The sequence below is a fragment of the Myotis lucifugus genome, unplaced genomic scaffold (genome assembly GCF_000147115.1).
Source record: "Myotis lucifugus unplaced genomic scaffold, Myoluc2.0 scaffold_325, whole genome shotgun sequence".
Taxonomy (NCBI): domain Eukaryota; kingdom Metazoa; phylum Chordata; class Mammalia; order Chiroptera; family Vespertilionidae; genus Myotis; species Myotis lucifugus.
In genome coordinates, this window is record NW_005871373.1 from 382894 (window position 1) to 405665 (window position 22772).

General features: G+C 42.2%; 1 non-coding gene and 1 pseudogene across 1 annotated transcript; one reads left to right on the plus strand and one right to left on the minus strand.

Moving 5' to 3' along the window:
* Positions 1-576: 576 nt before the first annotated feature.
* Positions 577-684, minus strand: LOC111828295. Its single transcript, XR_002832114.1, has one exon. It is a non-coding gene; the product is annotated as a U6 spliceosomal RNA (small nuclear RNA).
* An 11392-nt stretch (positions 685-12076) lies between these two features.
* LOC102435468 lies at positions 12077-13211 on the plus strand (annotated as a pseudogene).
* The last annotated feature ends 9561 nt before the right edge of the window (positions 13212-22772 follow it).

The following is a 22772-nucleotide window of genomic DNA, read 5'->3' on the forward strand; positions in this document are numbered from 1 at the left end:
ATTGGACTGGAATTCTCTCTCTTGGTAGTGTCTTTATCTGGTTTTAGAATTAGGATAATGCTGGCCTTATAAAAAGAGGTTGAAGTGTTCTTTCCTCTTGGATTTTTTGGAATAGTTTGAGGAGTATAGGTGCTAGCTCTTCTTTGAATGTTTGGTAAAACTCCCCTGTGAAGCCATCTGGACCAAGGCTTTTGTTTGCTGAGAGCTTTTTGATTACTGCTTCTATTTCCTCAGTTGTTACTGGCCTATTCAGGTTTTCTGCTTCTTCCTGATTCAGTTTTGGGAGATTGTATGTTTCTAGGAATTTATCCATTTCACCCAGTTTGTCTATTTTGTTGGCATATAGTTGTTCATAATATTTTCTTACAATCATTTATATTTCTGTGATGTCTGTTGTTACCTCTCTTCTTTCCTCTCTTATTTTATTTATTTGGGTCTGCTCTCTTTGTTTCTTGATGAGTCTGACTAACGGTTCATCAATCTTGTTTGACTTTCCAAAGAACCAGCTTTTGGTTTCATTGATTTTTTTTTTTTTTAGTCTCAGTCATTTATTTATGCTCTAATCTTTTTTTTTTTTTAAATATGGAATGCTTCACGAATTTGCATGTCATCCTTGCGCAGGGGCCATGCTAATCTTCTCTGTATCATTCCAATTTTTAGTATATGTGCTGCTGAAGCAAGCACTATGCTCTAATCTTTATTATTTTTTCTTTCTACTTACTCTGTGCTTTTCTTGTTGTTCTAATTCTTTTAGTTATAGGGTTAGGTAGTTTATTAGAGATTTTTATGTTTCTTGAGGTAGGCCTTTTGGGCGATGAATTTCTCCCTCAGGGCTGCTTTTGCTGTGTCCCAGAGATTTTGGGTTGTTGTGTGTTCATTTTCATTTGTTTCCAGGTAGTTTTTACTTCTTTCTTGATCTCATTGGTAACCCATTCATTGTTTAATAACATGCTATTTAGCCTCCATGTTTTTGAGTGTTTTTACTGTAGTTGATTTCTAATTTCAGGCCACTGTGATCTGAGAAGATGTTTGATATGCTTTCAATTTTCTTAAACTTGTAGAGACTTGTTTTGTGCCCTAAAATGTGGCTTATCTTTGTGAATTACTCATGTTCACTTGAGAAGAAGGTATATTCTGAAGCTTTGGGGTGAAATGTTCTATAAATGTCAATTAAATCCATTTGATCCAATATGTCATTTAAAGAAACTCTTTCCTTATTAATTTTTTGTCTGGAAGATCTATCCAGTGAAGTCAGCATGGTGTTAAAACCCCCTAATATGATTGTACTTGAAGGCTGGTGCACAAAATTTGTGCACTTGGAGGGGGAGGCCTCAGCCTGGCCTGCACCCTCTCATAGTCTGGGAGCCCTTGGACATCCTTAATGCTGCCACAGAGGCTGAGCAGTGCTTCTGGCTGAGCGGCGCTCCTCCTGTGGGAGCACATTGACCACCAGGGGACAGATCCTATGTTGAGCGGGATTGGACCAAAACCAACTCTCCGACATCTCCCAAGGGGTCACAGATTGCAAGAGGGCACAGGCCAGGCCTAGGGACCCCATTGGTGCATGATTGGGGCCAGGGAGGGACACAGGAGGTTGGCCAGCTGGGAAGGAACCACGGGAGGGCTCCAGGGCATGTCCGACCCATCTCTCTCAGTCCCAATTGGCCATACCCCAGCAGCAAGCTAACCTACCGGTTGGAGCATCTAGCCCAGGGGTGGGCAAACTTTTTGACTCAAGGGCCACAGTGGGTTCTTAAACTGGACCGGAGGGCCGGAACAAAAGCATGGATGGAGTGTTTGTGTGAACTAATATAAATTCAAAGTAAACATCATTACATAAAAGGGTACGGTCTTTTTTTTTTTTAGTTTTATTCATTTCAAACGGGCCGGATCCATCCCGTGGGCCGTAGTTTGCCCACGGCTGATCTAACCCCTGGTGGTCAGTGCACATCATAGCGACTTGTCAACCAGTCGACTATCTGACCCCTGGTGGTCAGTGCATGTCATAGCAAGCAGATGAGCGGCCTTAGCATATCATTAGCATATTATGCTTTAATTGGTTAAATGGACGACCAGATGACCAGACACTTAGCATATTAGGCTTTTATTATATGAGACTAGAGGCCCGGTGCATGAAATTTGTGCACGGGGGGCTGGGGGGGCATTCCTCAGCCCGGCCTGTACCCTCTCGCAATCCAGGACCTTTCTGGGGAAGTCAGAAAGCTGGTTTAGGCCCGATCCCACAGGGATCCCTGTGGATTGGGCCTAAACTGGCAGTTGCACATCCCTCCCGCAATCCGGGACCACTGGCTCCTAACCGCTCTCCTGCTTGCCTGATTGCCCCTAACCACCTCTGCCTGCCTGCTTCATCGCCTCTAAACACTCACCTGCCTGCCTGATTGTCCCTAACTGCTCCCTGGGGGGTGGGGCCAGCCAGGGCAAAGCACCATGGTGTTCTGGTCTCTGGTCATTCTGGTCGATCCACCGTTTCAGTCGCTGGGCTTTTATTATACATGATTGTTAATGATCTCTCCTTTAAAGTCCTTTAGAAGTATTTTTATATATCTGGGTGATCCTATATTGTATGCTATAATTTTACCAGGAATATATCCTCTTGTTGGATTGATCCCTTTAGCATTATGTAGTGACTTTTGTTGTGATGGCCTTCATTTTGAAGTCTATTTTGTCACTAATGAGTATTGTTACACCAGCTTTGTTTTTTTATTCCATCTGTATGGAAATGTTTTTTTCATCCCTTCATTCTCATCTTGTGTGAGTCTTTTGTTCTGAGGTGGGTCTTTTGTAGACAGCATATAGTTGGGTCATGTTTTGTTTTTTGTGTGTTTTTTTTTTAAATTTTTTTTATTATTATTTTTTAAAATCGTTATTGTTCAGATGTTCCTCTTTTTCCCCCCCATAGCTCCCCTCCACCCAGTTACCACCCCACCCCAGGCCCTCGCCACCCCACTGTCCTCATCCACAGGTGTAAGATCTTTGTCCAATCTCTTCCCGCACCCCCCCAAACTTCCTTCCCCCCCGAGAATTGTCAGTCTGCTCCCTTTCCATGCCCTTAATTCTATTACATTCACCAGTTTATTCTGTTCATCAGATTTTTTATTCATTTGATTTTTAGATTCACTTGTTGATAGATATGTATTTGTTGTCACTTTGTTGTTCATAATTTTTTATCTTTACCTTTTTCTTCTTCCTCTTCCTTTTTTTTTAAAATTAAATCTTTATTGTTCAGATTATTACAGTTGTTCCTCTTTTTCCCCCCATAGCTCCCCTTCACCCAGTTCCCACCCCACCCTCTGCCCTTACCCGCCCCCCCACTGTCATCATCCATAGGTGTACGATTTTTGTCTAGTCTCTTCCCGCACCCCCCACACCCCCCCCCCCGAGAATAGTTAGTTCACTCCCTTTCTATGCCCCTGATTCTATTATATTCACCAGTTTACTCTGTTCATCAGATTATTTATTCACTTGATTTTTAGATTCACTTGTTGATAGATGTGTATTTGTTGTTCATAATTTTTATCTTTACCTTTTTCTTCTTCTTCCTCTTCTTAAAGGATACCTTTCAGCATTTCATATAATACTGGTTTGGTGGTGATGAACTCCTTTAGCTTTTTCTTATCTGTGAAGCTCTTTATCTGACCTTCAATTCTGACTGATAGCTTTGCTGGGTAGAGTAATCTTGGTTATAGGTTCTTGGCATTCATCACTTTGAATATTTCTTGCCACTCCCTTCTTGCCTGCATAGTTTCTGTTGAGAAATCAGCTGACAATCATATGGGTACTTCCTTGTAAGTAACTGACTGTTTTTCTCTTGCTGCTTTTAAGATTCTCTCTTTGTCTTTTGCTCTTGGCATTTTAATTATGATGTGTCTTGGTGTGGTCCTCCTTGGATTCCTTTTGTTTGGGGTTCTCTGCACTTCCTGGACTTGTAAGTCTATTTCTTTCACCAGGTAGGGGAAGTTTTCTGTCATTATTTCTTCAAATAGGTTTTCAATGTCTCTTCTTCTGGCACCCCTATAATTTGGATGTTGGTACGCTTGAAGTTGTCCCAGAGGCTCCTTACACTATCTTCATATTTTAGGATTCTTTTTTCTTTTCCAGTTGGGTGTTTTTTGCTTCTTCATATTTCAAATCTTTGACTTGATTCTTGCAATCCTCTAGTCTGCTGTTGGAACTCTGTATAATATTCTTTATTTCAGTCAGTGTATGCTTAATTTCTAGTTGGTCCTTTTTCATAACCTCGAGGGTCTCACTAGATTTCTTGAGGGTCTCACTAAGTTTATCGGCGGTTTCTAGGAAATTCTTGAAAAACCTTATAACTGTGGTTTTGAACTCTATATCCAGTAGTTTGCTTTCCTCCATTTCTGTCATTTGTGACCTGTTTCTTTGTCTCCGCATTTTTTATGCTTCCCTGTGTTGATAGAGTGGCTTTGTGTGCTAGGTGTCCTATAGGGCCCAGTGGCTCAGCCTCCCCAATTACCGGAGGTGGACACTCTTGGTGCACCCCTTTGTGGGCTTTGTGCACAGTCTTGTTGTAGTTAAGCCTTGATTGTTGTAGGTATCACTGGGAGGAATTGACCTTCAGGCCAATTGGCTGTGAGAATCAGCTGTGTCTGCAGTGGGAGAACTTCTGTGCTGGAGACACCCTTCTGGGGCAAGACTTGCTTCAGTGGGGCTTTGGTGCTCACTGAGTCTGCCCCCTGAGTGTGTCCCTTATGGATCTGAGGAGTTATAATCTGGATGGTCCCACTCTGGGTACACTGGCTCTTGGATCTCTAAGGAGGTGCTAATTTAGCCTCTGCCTGAGGCTACCCAGCAGGAGCCCAACTGTGAAGCAATGCAAGCTGCTGTGGGGCCTTGGGCCTTCTTTTGGATGTTCTGGGTTTCTCTGACCCAGCTGCAGTTTGTTAGGTAATTTTCAGATTGCATAGGGCCAGGCCTTTCATATGCAAAAGCCTCTACGCACAGCTTGGGTGGGGTGGGGTCTCAGGGTATCAACAGGGCGGGGCAAGCAGCTATGGCTGCTCCTCAGTCCTGCCCTAAGAGGCCCCGCTTCTGAGTGTCCCGGTAATCGCTGCAAGCACCTCTGAGAGAAAGCCGCCCTTGAGTTCCGACAGATGCCAGACAGTCCAGTTTCTCCCATATGAGTCTGGGTCCCCAGAGACTCGCCCAGAACTGGAGTTCAGAGCAATCGGGAGTTTGAGACTCCCTCCCGATTGAAAAAGACAACCTCATCCTCAGCTGCCAGCCCTTTCCACGTGCGCCGCGTCCTCAGTTGCCAGCCCTTTCCGCGTGCACCTCCGTACCTCTGCACTTTACTTCCGCACCTCCTCTGAGTCTCAGTGTGCTTTTCTCTTTCCTTCTAGTTGTAGAATTTCCACTCAGCCAGCCTTCCTGTGGTTCTGGATGATGTCCTTTTTGTCTTTTAGTTGTATTTTTGAAGTGGTTGTGCGAGGCAGCAATTTCCGGTGTTTACCTATGCCGCCATCTTGGCTTCTCCTGGGTCATGTTTTTTTATTCATTCAGCTACCCTAAGTCTTTTGATTGACGCATTTAATCCATTTCCATTTAAGGTTATGATTTTTAGGTACTTATTTATTACCATTTTAATTCTGTATGCCTAGATTTCTCTCTCTCTTTCTTCTTCTCATTACAGCATTACCATTAGCAGTCCTGTTAACTGGTTTGGTGGTGATAAACCCCTGTTGTCTTTTTTACAGGGGAGCTCTTTATTTCATTAACTATTTTGAAAGATAGCCTTGCTGGATAGAGTAGGCTTGGTTTCAGATCCTGCTTTTCATTACTTTGAGTACCTCATGCCATTCCCTTCTGGCCTGGTTTCTGATGAGAAATCAGCTGACAGCCTTATGGGAGCTCCTTTACAGGTAGCAAATTGCTTTTCTCTTGCATCCTTTAAGATTGTCTCTTTGTTTTTAATATTTGGCATTTTAATTATGATGTGTCTTGGCATGGGTCTGTTTGAATCTTGCTTGGGACTCTCTGTGCCTCCTGTTCTTGTGTGACTTTCTGCTTCAGCAGGTTAGGGAAGTTTTTTGCCATTATTTTTTCCAACATATTCTCCATTACTTGCTTACTTTCTTCTTCTCTGGCACTCCTATTATGCAAATATTGTCATATTTTATGTTGTACCACAGCTCCCTTAAGCTCTCCTTGTGTTTTTTAATTGTTTGTTTTTTTGGTTCTCTGATTGTGTGATTTTTTTCTGCCTTACATTCTAATTCATTAATCTAATCCTTGGCTTCCCCTAATCTGTTGTGTATTCCTTCCATTGTGTTCTTTATTAGTCCTATGTCATTCTTTATAGTTACTATATCTATTCTCTTGTTGTTGAGTATCTTTGCCATCATTATTCTGAACTTTATGTCTGATAAATGTCTTATCTCATTTCATTTAGCTCTTCTTCTGGAGAATTCTCTTATACTTTCATTTTGGGGTTGGTTTTTGTCTTCCTATTTTGGCTGCTTATTTGGGTTCATGACTTATGTATTAGGTTGATCTGCTATGCCTCCCAACCTCTAGTTAATACTTTACCTGATCTAATTAGGTAAATAGTTATGACTAATTAGATCAGGTAAAGTGTCAAAGCCTTCAAAGACCTACCTCTGCTTGCAGACTAATTGGATTCAGTCTTGAGTAGCCTAAGCCACAGGTGGGGCAAGAGGTTTTCCCAACAGGATGGGACAATTTCTTCTGCCTGGAGGCTAATTGTTCTTCTCAATCTCTTAGTGGGCCTCAGAAACTCCACAGAATGGGGCAAGTGGTTTTCCAATAGGGTGGGGTAACTGTCTTCTCCCAGGCAAAACCACATGGATAGCAAATGTCTGCCTAAGAAAGATGACCTCCACAGTGTAAAGGAATGATTCAGCACAGAAAAGCAGGGTTTCTGCTCTCCAAGCTCTAACCTCAGAGCCCCCAATCATGACTTCTGCTCACACAGCTCCAGTCCTCTCTGCCCTCCCTCTGCTGGAGCCCAAGGTGAGTGGCTGCACGAAATATTGTGCATTGGCCCTTTAAGTGAGTGCCTGCATTTCCAGCCATCTCTCCTCGGCAGACAGCAACCCTGCTGCTTGTCACAGCCAGATGGTATATGGGCACCTTCTCAGTTCTGGTGTTCTCTGCTGGGGGCCCTGCTTGGGGTTTAGAGCTCAGAGTTTTCAGTGGCAACCCCCCACAGCTGAGATATCTCTCCAGAACTTCAGCTGCTGTCTGTGAGTGCCTGGACAGCCCTTTCACCACTCTGCTCTTTCTACCAGTCTCTATGTGGTCTTCACTTTCCGTCCTTGGATATTGTGGTTCTCTCCAGCTAGTCTTCAGTTGATTATTCAGGATAGTTTTGTTTGTTTGTTTGTATTTTAGTTGTAATCTAGTTTGATCCTGGGAGCATGTCTGTGCAGCATTGAGTTACTCCACTACCATCACTCCCAAAGTGTTTTTTACAACTGGCTTGTTCAAACCCAGAATTCCTAACATTTTAATGTAAACTAGTGTCTTAGATAGTTTTCTTTATAGAAGAAAGTAGACTAGTAGACAAATCTAACATTTAAATTAAGTGAAGGGTTTGGGGTTGGAGTGCAAGTGAAAGGTGAAACTAAAATAGAGAGTGCATCGAGAAATTAGAAAAGGTAGTGGCCTGGTATGACCAAGCATGATAGTCTCCAGTGGATGTGGACTATGAGACTGGTGATAAAGTTCCCTCAGTTAAGCCTGTTGGGAGTGGCTATGAGGAATGAAGTTACACACAAATGTACCTCTTCCCCTTTCCCTACTTACTTTGTTTTAGAGACAAGGAATATATTTTTGAAATGAAGTAGAGGGTACTGAATCAAGTGAACTAACTTAAGAACTGAAGATATTTTATTCCTCTCTCTATTAAGGATTAACTAAAGCATAACAACAATACAAAAAACGCAGGAAAGAAATTTCCTTGGTTCAAAATTTTAGAAACTTCTGGAAGACAAAGATTGAATAGGACTGCATTGGTGGGAAAACAGCAACATGAAAAGTCCTGTTTAAAATTCAGGACCACAAAAGCAATTCTAAAATTTCCCCACATTCAGCATAAATAACTGCAAAAAATAGGCCTGGACTTTCAAGAAATTTTCAGAGCAATTAGTTAAATAACTATATGTGGAGTAATTCTTTCCTTCCTCTTTTTTTGCTGTCCATATCCAATGGTGACAGCAGCATGTGTTCCCAGGTTAAAACCTTACAACTACTTTCAAATAAGAAATATTCAATCTGTTGGGGTTAAAGAAAGATACAAGTTGACTCTGAAGTTCTTCCAGACCTTTACAGGGACATTAGAGGCCAGAAGAAAGGGGTGGAAAGAGCCGACTTAGTATTCATTTTTAAACTACACGAATACTTCTCCTAAGTCAGAAATTTGGCACAGAAGGTCCATAGATTAGGTAATGGGGCTCCAGGAGGGAGGGAGACCTAGAAGACAAGCTCCCCACATGAACCTAATCCCAAATCCTAATACTTCTCCATGATCTGAATAAGCTGACTAATCAAAACATTCAATGACAGTTGAAGAAGAATGTCAAACACAACACAGAAAGCCAAGATTAGCCTAGTATGTATGGAAAACAATAGTGAGAAAGGAAGGCATCAAAATAATCAAACTGAAACAAAAAACTTTTAAGTACATAGTCTTAATAGAGAAAAGGAAAAAAATACTTTATAAGTGATAACCTCAGAGAAATGTTAATAGTTTTCATGTCCTTAAAATGATAAAAGTACATATCAATTATCCCAATAAATGTAGATGGGTTAAAATTTCCTTATTAAAGGACAAAAATTCTAACTGGGTTAAAGAACAAGGTCTTTATATCTTTTACTAGCAGTGTAGTAGCACAGACTCCAGATTTGAATCCTAACTTTAATACCTATCAATGATTTATGAAATAAAAACAAATAATTAGGTTAAATAGAAGACTAGAATCAGCTGAAAGTGTAAGATCAATCCAAGAATTTTTTCATTATAATGCTAAAGAATAAACTAATGGCAATGATTAGTCATGAAATAAACATTACAAGACATGAAATACAGAGAATTAAACATTTTTCCTACAGGAGTTCTAAAGGTATATATACTTTTTCTCAATATTGTGCTAAAGGATAAAACAATATTATCTATAATAATAAAAGCATAATATGCTAATTAGACCAGATAGCCAAACGACCTTCTGGATGTCCTTCTGGATGTCCTTTTGGACGACCTTCCAGATGAAGGTGGGGCTGCGAGGGCCGAGGCAAACTGCGGTGGCTGTGAGGGCTGAGCCCCTTGCACGAATTTCGTGCATCGGGCCTCTAGTTTAACCATGAAAAAGAATGAAATCTTACCAATTGCAAAAACATGAACATACCTCAAGGACATTATGCTAAGTGAAATAAGTCATACATTTAAAAAAAAGCTAATACCATATGGTCTTACTTACATGTAGAATCTAAAAAATAAAACAAAACATAAAAACAGGCTCATAGATATAGAAAACAGGTTGGTGATTGCCTGATGTGATGGGCGGGGGCGGGGGGGGGGTGTTAGGAGGAATTCAAAAGGTACAAACTTTCAGTCATGAAATAAAGAAGTCATGAGGGTGTAATGTACAGTATAGTATAGTGACTATAGTTAGTATCGATATTTCATATATGAAAGTTGCTAAGAGAATAAATCTTAAAAGAATTAATCACAAGAAAAAAGTTTGTAACTATGTAAGGATTTTAACTAGACTTTTTGTGGTGATCAATTTTGCAATGTATACAGATCTACTTATATAAAAACCATGGGTGGTGTTCATCACATCCAGAAGAACAGCTGCGACCAACCAGAAGGAAGTCAGTCCTACAGGGGTTGTCTTGGCAACAGCTGTGCCCTCCCCCAAGCTGTTTCCTGGAGTTGTTTCTGGCAAGGGCGGGGTTTGAGGCAGGAACCCGCCCTTGGAGCATGGAGGCAGATCTTTCTAAAGTGTGCTGAGCGCCAGCATGGCCAGGGGTGAACCTGAGTGGGGGCGGCTGAAAGGCTTAGAAAAGACAGACAAGAGAATGAAAGCCGGGTCTCGGTGGGACGCTGCTTCTCTGAGAGACAGCAACCACGCCCACAGCCATGCCTTTATTTTATAGCAGATGCTACAAGGCAAAGTAAGGGCATGACCAAGATGTTTACAACATTCTCCTGGGTTTCAATCCTACTCAACTACATGCACCTGAACTCTATCAAGCCTACATCACTCAGGCACATGGGGCCACGTGTTCGGACCATAGGGTCAAGCTTATGACTACAGCTGTTGGCTATAATTGTGCTGGGAGGGCCCTGCCCTCCAAGCTGGGACTTGCACGTGGCAATGAGAGGACTGTGCCCTCTCATCAGTCCAAGGCTTGAACCTATCCAAAACACTGTAGAGGCTCCCCACAATAAAGTTTTAATTCTGTTTCTTTGTTACTAATGTTGTGGCCCCACCCCATAACAAAGAAACAATTTCTGGAGGATGAGGCTCAGAAATCAGGATTCTAAAAAGATTCCCAGGTGATTCTAATGTGCAGCCAAGGTTGAGAACCACTGCTATAGATAATATTAAACATATATCTAAACATGCAATTCTTTGTCCAAAAAATGAGCATGTTCAAAAATTAAATGAAGAAAATTTGGATATACTCGATGGAGATTTTCACACATATTTGAGTGATGATTTCATTGATTCCACAGATAATGCTGAAAAGGAAAATTTTCCCATCGAATTTCTTAATAATATTACTCCTGTGGGAATGCCGTGTCATAAATTAAAATTGAAAGTGGGTGCAATCATCATGCTATTGAGAAATCTCAATAGTAAATGGGGTCTTTGTAATGGTACCAGATTTATTATCAAAAGATTACAACCTAACATTATCGAAGCTGAAGTATTAACAGGATCTGCAGAGGAAGAGGCTGTTCTGATTCCAAGAATTAATTTTTCCCCATCTAACACTGGCCTCCCATTTAAATTGATTCGACGACGGTTTCCTGTGATGCCAGCATTTGTGATGACTATTAATAAATCACAAGGACAAACTCTAGACAGAGTAGGCATATTCCTACCTGAACCCATTTTTGCATATGGTCAGTTATATGTTGCTTTCTCTCGAGTTTGAAGAGCATGTGATGTTACAGTTAAAGTTCTAAGTACTTAATCACAAGGGAAATTAGTCAAGCACTCTGAAAGTGTCATTGTTTGCATCACTGTTGTTTGTATATCATGTTTTTGTTGTTTTCATATCATGTTTTTGTTGTTTACATATCATTTTTTGTCATTTTTATATCATGCCTCAGTTGTTGTTATATCCTTTTGTTACTGTTTATTTATTAATAAATTTATATATGATTTTCATATACATTTTACTAATTTCCTTTCATCTCTCACACTTCTATTATAGAGAAAGGGCAAATAGCAATATTAAAATATCTCTGCTAATTAATTCCCTTTTTAAAAAATATATATTTTGTTGATTTTTTACAGAGAGGAAGGGAGAGGGATAGAGAGTTAGAAACATCGATGAGAGAGAAACATCGATCAGCTGCCTCCTGCACACTCCCCACTGGGGATGTGCCTGCAACCAAGGTACGTGCCCTTGACCAGAATCGAACCTGGGACCCTTGAGTCTGCAGGCCGATGCTCTATCCACTGAGCCAAACAGGTTAGGGCAATTAATTCCCTTTTAATGTGCATGAATTTTGTGCACCGGGCTACTAGTATCAAATAATTATGTTGTATAACTTAAACTAATATAATGTTACATGTCAGTTATACCTCAATTTTTTTAAAGGTGAAAGAGATCACCATTGCAACCTTATGTATATAAGGTTAAAACATTTTTTTAAAACTCCAAGGATAAAGAGAAATTCCTAAAACTTCCAAAAGACTAAAACAGGAGAAATGGAGCACTGCGATTGTGGCGTGAAGGTGTGCGACACGGGACCTGCGACGCCGAGCAGCGCAGCTCAGCCCCGACGTGGTCAGGACTCGCACACAGCCCGGCGGTGCGTGGATCCCAGGCGGAGATGGAGCGAGCGAACCCGTGGCCGGCAGCTCCGCACCACCTGGCAGGGGATACTGAGAAGTCGATGTGCGTCTTGAACAGGTCTCCATCACCCGAAAGCAGTGGAGTGCAGCACCTCTTGGAACCGTGACTCATCAGGCATTCAACACCTCCTTCAGAGTCCACAGCTGGAGAGGATGCCCTTGGTTTCTACTCAGGAGCCCAGGCAGAATGCTGATGAAATGGGGCCATAGTCCAGTGTGTTGCTGCCTGAGCGTAGTGTGAATTATTGCCTCCAAGTGACTCTCCCTCCTTCCCAAATGATTTACTGTCAGAGAATGTCTCCCTCTCAACCAGGAATGATGATTTTCAACAGGTTCCAGATGATGTCCTTTGGAGAGCCCAATGTTCCAGGGATGGCCATGAACTTCAGTGGGAATCTGAGCATGCCCCCCAATGGGCCACCAGTCACAATGTCCCACATTAGGACACCAACAATGCATTATTCTGGCCACCCTACAGTACCTTCTAATAGAGACTCCTTAACACCTGAAATGTTATCGCCTGCCACTGTGCCTTCTGCTGGGGGCCAGGCTGGGTTCCCCTCTTTGGCTCAGATGTTACCCCCTAGAGATCTCCACAACTGTGGAATGCCCCCAGATGGCTCCCCATCATTGCTGACTTTAGAATCCCAGGACTCTTATGTTAGCCAGTCAGCCTCCCAGGAAGACCCCTTCCTACCCAAGCAGCCTATACCTGCGCCACAAAGAGGAGAGCAGAATTGCGGGGCCCCAGAAAGGGCTTACAGGAGCAGATCCCAGATTGCAAGGCCTTACTGCTGCCAGTATGAGAACGGCGGGAAAGCTTACACCAAGCGCTCCCACCTCCTGAGTCACCAATGCAAACACAGAGGTGAGAGGCCCTATAAATGTGAATGGGAAGGTTGTACGTGGTCTTTCTTCCGTTCTGATGAGCTTGGACAACATATGCGGATACACACCAGATACCGACCACATAGATGTGATCAGTGTGGCCGAGAGTTCATGAGATCTGACCATCTCAGGCAACACCAAAGGACTCATCTGTGGGTCCCAAGATCCCCCAATCCACAGGCCAACGATGAAGAGAGAGCTGGTCCTCCTGCTCCTGGTCTTTAGGTCAACTTCCTCTTCCTTTCATTTTGGCTTCTCCACTCAGATCCTGCTTGCCTCTGACCAGCTAGTCTCTTTAGTAGGTATAGGCTTATTTGTAGACCGAGAAAGATTGTGAGGCAGTGTTGAGTGAAGCCCATATGAGCTGGACCCCATCAGGGACTCTTCAAAAACTGTCTTGGATGTCCTTACCTCTTTGGGGCTACCTACTGTTGCTGAGTTTAGCTACATGGAAAGATGAAGCAAAGTAGAGATTGGGAGCTTTATTAAAAAGCTCTTTATGTCACTCCCCAACTTAAAACTCTTCACTGACTCTCCTTTGCCTGCTATAAAAAAAATCCAAGATTCTTATCTTGGTCTTCCACAGTTTCCAGAGCCAGTCTATGTTCAAATCCTGAATATGCCGCTGACTAGCCATGAGACCTTGGCCAAGGTCTTCTAGGAAGTGAACAAAATACCAGTGGGCCATTTGGGACACATCTTATGTCTTGACTCAGATTCTGTCCAGAACTCACCAGACACATGCCCAGAGTTTGTCTCCTCCCACCACTTCCAGACTTGGATGGAATGTCCCACCACAGGGCGTGGGATCTGGCATTTCAAGTAGCCACTAGCAACACAGAAGCCTGGGGGAGTTCATCCTCTTGGGTAACATTTGACTAATGGGAGTTGGGAGAGACCAAGGCAGATAAATTCCCTCTTCTTTCCTCCCTTCCCCAAATTGCTGCAAGACACTGTTTCTCCGAACAGTACAGCCAGTGAGTATACCCGCTGTGCTTCAAGGCTTGTCTTGAAGCAGGACCCACCTGCTAGCGCCTTGCCTTGCTTCCCTTCTCTCCCGCTTGCTTTTCTCCCTCTCAGTGCCTTGGGTTTACACCATCCAGATAAAGTATTAGTACTTCATTCTTGTTTTAGGCTGTTTTCTAGGTGACTTGTGGGTAGAGGACATTGGATTGGGGCAGAGAAGAACAAACCCACTGTAACTTCGCCTCCTCCTTACAGAGCTCAGGTGCCAGATACCTTTTATTAAAAGGCTTGTTCTGCTCCTCCCCCTGGGTTGAGTGTATAATGGCTATCCTGACAACCAGGTATTTCAAACCTCGTTTCTGGACTTCTCAGCCAGCCATTTTTCTGACCTACAAACTAATTGAGAGCAGTTTACTCAAGGTCTCAAAGTGAGCTCTCAAGTGGCAGAGCTGGGATCCCAACCAGGATCTATCTACTCCAGAGGTACACCTCTTAACCATGAAGCCTTCTACAGATGTTGCCTATGCTTAGTCTGATGCCAAGCACTGCTAGGTGATGCCACAGTGAGATGGATCAGGATTGGTTCCTTTGGTCCAGGAACCATTTGGTCTAGGGGCTGAGAGGTCCACCTAGGTGCAGTGACCATGGAGAGGAGGAGCACCTAAAGGGAAGGTCAGAAAGGCATATGTGCCCTGACAAGGGATTGGTGAACCCACAGGACCATGCTCAGCCAACTGAGCCACCCTGGCCAGGCTCAGCAAATATTTTTAAGTCTGAAATTCAGAGCTGTGGGGATTCATGGTGGATGGCATAGAAACAACAGTGTATCAGGGAAGAAGACTTCTCAAGGAGGTGCCCGAGTCAGACCTGAAGAGCTCATGGGGCTTAGCCAGACTTGCCATATCCTGGATGTCTACCCTAGTCATGCTTAGTGCAGGACACTAAGAACTCAGAACATGATGGTGCTTGCTGTAGGGCAGAAAGATAACGGACAACAATTCTGAAAGTGCTGCCAAGGTAAAGAGCTGAATCTCTGCGGGCTCGAACTTATTCTGGGCAGCTGGGGAAGTCCTGAGCCTTAGCTATGCCTGCCCTCTCCCCCCACTCTAACTCTGTTCTGCATGTCTACCTTGGTCTGTTCTAATGGCCCCAGTGCACCTGGGCCAGGCCTTCAGGTGTCCTCCACCCAAATTCCAAGTGGATATGATGTATTTTTTAAAAAAGTAGGGACAAGAGGGTGCTCATTTGTGACCCAATTACTGGCCACAGGACTTGGGTTTCCAGTAACTTTTATTTCCACCTGGGCACTAGGTCCTTTCCATGGCGAGGGGGTGATTGGAAGAGGAGAAATCAATCTATCCTTTAACCAGTGATTGCCCCATCTATGCCAGGTTGGGCTAAGCCTTTCCCAGTATTATCTTGTTCAACACAAGGGTGGGAAAGATGAATAGATTTTGAATCCTGCCATTTCCTGGCTGTGCAGTCTTGGGCAATTATTTCTGTTGTTTCTGATAGCAAGTGGGCATGATTGGAGTCAAACTAAAACGATAATCACATTTAAAAAATGGTTTCTTTGACTGCCTTAAGAAGGGAAAGGAAGGGTTTCAGTGCTCCAGGTGACCGTTGAAGGAGGCCTGGACCAGGGTGTGGAAGTGGAAGATTAGAAAGATTTAAGAGTGATTATGAGATTTGGTTGAGGGAGTGGTCAAGGATGACTCCCAGGTTTTTGGCTTGTGTTATAGGTAGCACAGAAAAATGAACTAACTTTATTAATTCATTCCAATTTTTATGAGGTTATATATGCAAAAAGTATTATTTTGTATGTATGCAATTTAAAGAATAATAATAAAACTTATCTACCCTTTTATGTCACTTGAGAAAAAGTAGGTATTAAATAATACGTTTGAAGCCTTTGAGCATCCCCTCTCTAATCACATCCCCCCCCATCCTCTATCCTGAATTTTGGCTAATTTTGCCTTTGCTTTTTTTTTTTAATCTTTATTGTTGAAAGTATTACATATGTTTGGCTTTGCTTTTACCATATATGTATCTAATCTTAAACAATATAGTGATTAGTTTAATGTGGTTTGAACTCTATGTTTATTCTGTTTGGGGTTCGTTGATCTTCAATCCAAAGGCTTAGAGTCTTAATAAAATTTGTAAAACGTTAAAAAAAAAAAGACTAAAACGGGTTGTCTAGAAAGGACTGGTACTCAGGTTGACATTAGAAACAATATATACAAGAGGGTGAGGGGAGAAAAAAAACAACAACTCCAAAATTCCAAGTGAAACTTACTTCAAACTTTGAATTTTATACCTAGCCAAACTAACATATAAGTAGGAAATCAAAAATAAAGACATTCTTATATATTCTTAAGGTTAAGAGCTATTATATCCCATAGGGCCTCTTAGAATAATGATATTCAAGAATGTCATTTTAGTAAAGGAAACAAGCTTTTATAAAAATCAAAGAATAAGGAATGTGTGTCAAACATTTCAAATATTTGAGTAGCTTATCATAGCAAACATTTATTTCCAGCTCACATTACATGATGACCATGAATTGACTATGTCTCTACTTCCATGTGTTTTCTCATTCTGGTACACCAAGCATGTCAAACTCAAAGGCTAACATGGGCCAAATAAACAAGGTTGAAGTTTTTGTGGGCCACAAAAAAACAAAAGCTTCATTTTTCATAGAAATGTAAGTTTATTTCAATAGAGACATGCTGAATACAAAGGGCTGAAATAAATGAGTCATCATTAACATAAAATAATATAACATTTTAATAAAAATTAATATATTTTCTTGAACATTAACTTACCAGACACTGAATAACTGCAGAAGTTAATAAATGTAATGCAAATAAACCTATTTTTTTTGTTCTCCAAGAGCAAAATATTTCCTGTTGTGCATACCAAACAAGTTAGTACAAGACTAATGACATGGCAATGGGCTGCTAAAATATTCTCTGCTAGTATTAGTAGAGAGAAATGGTGCGCCTGCACATAGGCGTGTAAGGGACATAGGAGAAATGAATGCAACACAATTATAGTAATCAGTTATTAGCGAACATTGTAGTTCATTATTAATAATTATGTATAATAGGATATTGTAAAATTAAGTTACAAAATTTTTATTAAAACATTTCTTACATACCATTATATTGGCTGGGCCACAAAAATATTCATTGTGGGCCACATGCTGCCCGTGAGCCGCGAGTTTGACATGCTTGCTCTACAGTAAGAAAAATCTCAAAACAAACAATCTAGCCCTACATCTAAAAGAACTACAACACGAATAACAAAACCCAGAGTAAACTTTTGTACAGGAAAGGAAATTACCAACAAAACAAAAAGACAGCCTACTGAATGGTTGAACATATTTGCCAATGATACATCTGATAAGGAATCCTATATAATAAAAGGGTAATATGCAAATTGACCCCAACAGCAGAACGACCAGGAACAACCGGTTGCTATGATGTGCACTGACCACCAAGAGGCGATGCTCAATGCAGGAGCTGCCCCCTGGTGGTCAGTGTGCTTCTACAGGGGGAGTGTCGCTCAGTCAGAAGCCGGCTCATGCTGGCCAGCACAGCAGTGGTGGCAGGACCCTCTTCCGCCTCTGCAGCAGTGCTAAGGATGTCCAACTAAGCCAGTAGTCGGACATCCCCCGAGGGCTCCCGGGCTGCCAGAGGGATGTCTGACTGCCAACTTAGGCCCAATCCCCCGGGGAGCAGGCCTAAGTTGTCAGTCAGACATCTCCCAAGGGGTCCTGGACTGCGATAGGGTGCAGGCCTGGCTGAGGGACCCCCAAAGTGCACGAATTTTCATTTTTGTGCACCAGGCCTCTAGTTACTACATAAAGAATTTATACAAGTCAACACCAAGAAAACAAATAATCCAATTAAAAAATGGAAAAGGACCTAAGAAGACACTTCTCCAAAGATGACATACAGATGGCCAAGAGACATATGAAAAGATGCTCAATGTCACTAATCATCAGTGAGATGCAAATTTAAACCATAATGAGGTATCACCTCACACCTGTCAGAAGGGCTATCATCAAGAAATCAACAAACAACAAGTCCTGGTGAGGATGTGGAGAAAAGGGAATGCAGACTGGTGCAGCCATTATGGAAAATGTATTCCTCAAAAAATTAAATATGGAACTCCCATTTGATTCAGTGATCCAACTTTTAGGAATACATCCTAAGAATCCCAAAACACCGATCACAAAGAATGTATGCATCACTATGTTCATAGCAGTGCAATGTACAATAGCTAAGATTTAGAAACAGCCCAAGTGCCCATCAGTAGGTGAATGGATAAAAAAGCCATCGTACATTTACACAATGGAATACTATGTAGCAGTAAAAAAGACTCTTACCATTTGTGACAGCATAGATGGTCCTGAAGAGTATTATGCTGAGTGAAATAAGGCAGTCAGAGAAAGACAAATACCATATGATTTCACTTATATATGTGGAATCTAAAGAACAATATAAACTAACACACAAAACAACTGACTCATAGATTCAGAGAACAGAGTAATGGTTGCCAGAGGGGTGAGAGGTTGGTGGTCTGAGTGAAAAAGGTGAAGGGATTAGCAGAAAAAAAGGAAAGAAAGAAGAAAAACAGACAGAGACAACAGTATGATGATTGCCAGAGGGAAAGGGGGTGGGGAAGGTGGAAGAGGGAAAAGGGGGGATTCATGGTGGCAGAAAGTGACTTGACTGGTGGTGAGCACAAGATGCGTGTGCAGATGATGTGTTATAGAGCCGTCCACTTGACCCCTGTGTGGTTTTATTAACTAATGTCACCCCAATAAAGTTTTTTAAAGAGATAGTTGAAAAAACTTTTAAAAAGTTTATTTGGCACATGGACAAAATCAATAAATGACAGCTATTGCTGTCATCATCATTTTTGTTATTTTCAATATATGGATATATTAGGAAAAAGAATAAAATAAATTATTCCTAACATTGAATATTTGGGATTATTTTTATTTAATTTTTAAAATGGATTTAGATAAATATACAGCTAATTTGGACAACTTGATTCAGTTAGTCATCCCATACAGTGTTTTTAAAAGTACATACTTTCTTATCGCCCTTATATTTAATTTACTTGGACATTTTGTCTAATTTAGAAGGTAATTATAATGTATTGTACACTTAAAATTTGTTAAGAGGATAGATCACATGTTAAGTATTCTTATCACAATACATTTTTCAAATTTAAATTCTTTATTGTTGAAAGTATTACATATGTCTCCTTTTTCCCCCCATTGACCTCTCCCCAGTCCCTCCCTGCCCTCTCCCCCCCCACCCCCAGCACATGCCCTCACCCCCTACTATCTGTGTCCATTCGTTATGCTTATATGCATGCATACTAGTCCTTTAGTTGATCTCTTACACACCCCATCTGCACGCCCTCCCCCATCGCCTTCCCTCTGAGGTTTTACGGTCTGTTTGATGCTTCTCTGTCTCTGGATCTATTTTTGTTCATCAGTTTATGTTGTTCATTATGTTCCACAAATAAGTGAGATCATGTGATATTTATCTTTCTCTGACTGGCTTATTTCGCTTAGCATGATGCTCTCCAGGTCCATCCATGCTGTTGCAAATGGTAAGAGTTCCTTCTTTTTTACAGCAGCATAGTATTCCACTGTGTAGATGTACCATAGTTTTCTAATCCACTCATCTGCTGATGGGCACTTAGGCTGTTTCCAAATCTTATCTATTGTAAATTGTGCTGCTATCAACATAGGGATGCATATATCCTTTCTGATGGGTGTTTCTGATTTCTTGGGATATATTCCTAGAAGTGGGATTACTGGGTCAAATGGGAGTTCCATTTTTAACTTTTTGAGGAAACTCCATACTGTTTTCCAAAGTGGCTGCACCAGTCTGCATTCCCACCAGCAGTGTTAACTAAGGAGGTAAAATGCCTGTACTAAGAAAACTACAGGCTGTCGAAAAAAGAGATAGAGGAAGATATAAACAAGTGGAAGAATATACTGTATTAATGGGTTGGTAGAATCAACATCATTAAAATGTCCATACTACCCAAGGTAATCTACAGATTCAATGCAATCCCCATTAAGATACCAATGGCATATTTCACAGACCTAGAACAAAGTCTCCAAAAATTTATATGGAATAAAAAAAGACCCTGAATAGCTGCAGCAATCCTGAGAAAGAAGAACAAAGTTAGAAGGATCACAACAGGTTTTAAAAAAATAAACAAATAAAATGAAAGCCCCGTGCTGGGAGGCCAGGCAGCAGTCCTTAGGCCTGCCCACAGGGGTCTCTCCAGGGGTCTCTCGCTGCTTGCAGCCACCCCCACCGTCCCAATGTGAGGGCGTAGCCCTGAGCCACACTGAGCACTTAAAAGGTAGCCTTTATAACAAAGGAACTGAATGTTTTATTTTATTTAAATTAAATACATTTAAATATCAATAACCACATGAGACTAGTGATCATGTATTGGACAGTGCAGGTTTTAACCTCCATCATTCTCAGCCTAAGCCTGCTGGGACCTCTCTGGGCCAACGAAGAGAGGAGAGTGGGTCAGAAGTGTCAAGGCTACACCAGGGAAGCTGAAAAGGCTGCATTACTTTCCTTCTGATGCCAGACAGATTGCCACAAACTCGGGCCTAAAGCAGCACACACTTACTGTCTCTCAGTCCTGGGGCCAACAGCCCAAGCCAGCCCCAGGCAGCAGTGAAGGTGTGGGCAGCACTGGCTCCTAGAGGCTGTTGGGAAAAATCCATGAAGCAGCCTCCATTCTTTGGTTCATGGTCCCTTCCCTCCAACATTAAAGCCAACAGCTTAGCATCTTCCACATTTCTGACCTCTGCTGCTGTCATCACAGCCCCTTCTCTGCCTGACCTTTCGCCTCCCTCTGGTAAGGGCACTTGTGGTGACATTGGGGTCTGCTGGGTGATCCAGGAAAACCTCATCGCCAATTCCTTAATTTAACCCCTCCTGCAAATCCTCTTTTGCCATGTCAGGTAGCAGCCACAGGTTCTGGGAATTGGGACGCTGACGTCTTTGGAGGGCCATTGAGCCTCCCGGTGAGGGTTACCGCCATTTTCCAGGATGATAAGAGCTGGGCTGATGGCATCACCCCAGTAAGCTGGCTGGAGGTGTGCTCAGCACCGGTTTGTGTGCGGCAATTCTCCCCTTCATGCTGGACATGCATGTGGGGTTCAGTTCCTGATAGAGGGAGCAGAGTCCAAGCTCCCTGGGTTCAGGCTACCAGGTCGGGCAGGGTATCAGGCCGCTGCCCACACCACTGGGGGTGGAGACAGAGGCTCAGCTTGGGGCGGCAGCCTGGCTGCAGCCTGGGGAGATGGGGGATTCACAGCGGGGAGTAGGGTGGGAAAGTGGGGGTATGGGTGGGTAGGAGCCTGCACATTATCTTCTGGACATTGGAGAGGTATTGACTGTTTTTGAGCCAGGAAGTTATATAAACAGAGCAATGTTTAAAGAAGATTAAGCTGGCAGTTGTGAGCAAGCGGGGCCAGGGTGAGGGGTGGGAAACTAGTGAATAAACACAGGCATGTGATGTAATGATTAGTTTCAGAGGGAGCAGTGGGAATGGGGAGAGAACAAAATATGTGCAAGAAACATCCTGTCAAACAGAAAATGCACTAAAAATACCACTGCTGAGCTAAATCAAAAATGGCAGCAGCATTGTAAATCATTTTGGAAAAAATTATTTCTGTTTCTATGGGTTTATATGCTCAAATAACTTGTGTAGTTGTACAGTCTGTTCTTAAATGGTTTTATTAATGCCCACAGCTGTCACTGCACAATGTATATTACCAAGTATACATTGAAACCTTACTATAGTCATTAAAGTTTTTGATAAACACAGTCAATCACTCAGGTACTTGAAAAAACAAAATATTGCCGCTATTTAAATGCACACACAAAGGACGCGCACCTCAGGAGTGCTCCCCAGGGGTGGCGACAGGTAGACACATTGTCGCTGTAGGAAGTTTTGACATTTACTACTTTTCAGTTTAAAACAATGAGCCCTGCTTTAGTTTACCAGATGGCTCTCTAAGGCTTGCCTGCCATCTGGAATTTGTTTTGATGAATCTAAACATTAGGGATATGTTATCTTCCCAGCTAAATTTAACATTTAGCTCATTCGCCTGGCAACCTATGCATTTCTTTCATGTGCTAAAAAAGATAGCACTGTGCCTACAGCTTGCATTCTAGTCCCCGGGTATATCTGCCAAAAAGAAACCAACCTGCTCTCAGTAACCTGCAGACGCTTCACCGGAGGAGCCCCAGGCAGGCTGGTGTCCCTAAGCAGGCAGAGGCGCCCCTGGGGGGTGGGGCGGGGGTGGGGTGGGGGTGGGGGAACTCTCTGGCCGGGGAGGAATTTTGAGAAGCATCAGATCTCCCATTGCTCAATGTGCTCATTCGTGTCTCTAGACACCTAACGATGTCTGGAAGCATTTCTTTTTCCTTTTCTTTAGAGAATAATGTTTGAAGTTAAAGGCATACCTTAAAAAGTCAGATCATTTTAAGCCTGTAACAAAAGCAGCAGCCCTCGTGCCAGCCGCCAACCCCGTTCCACTTCAAGAGGATCCCAGTTCCAGTTAATTTTCACTTTTTTTTTTGCTGCTATATTTTTAAAATAACTTGATTTTGCTGTTACTCCTTTATTTTTCTTCATTGATATTAACCTTTGCCTCCCTTCTGGGGGAGAAAATAATTAGGCCTCATACATTAGTTACACTCTCCCTCCCAATAGAAAGATCTGCCTTATAGACAGCATCCATATTTACTTTCA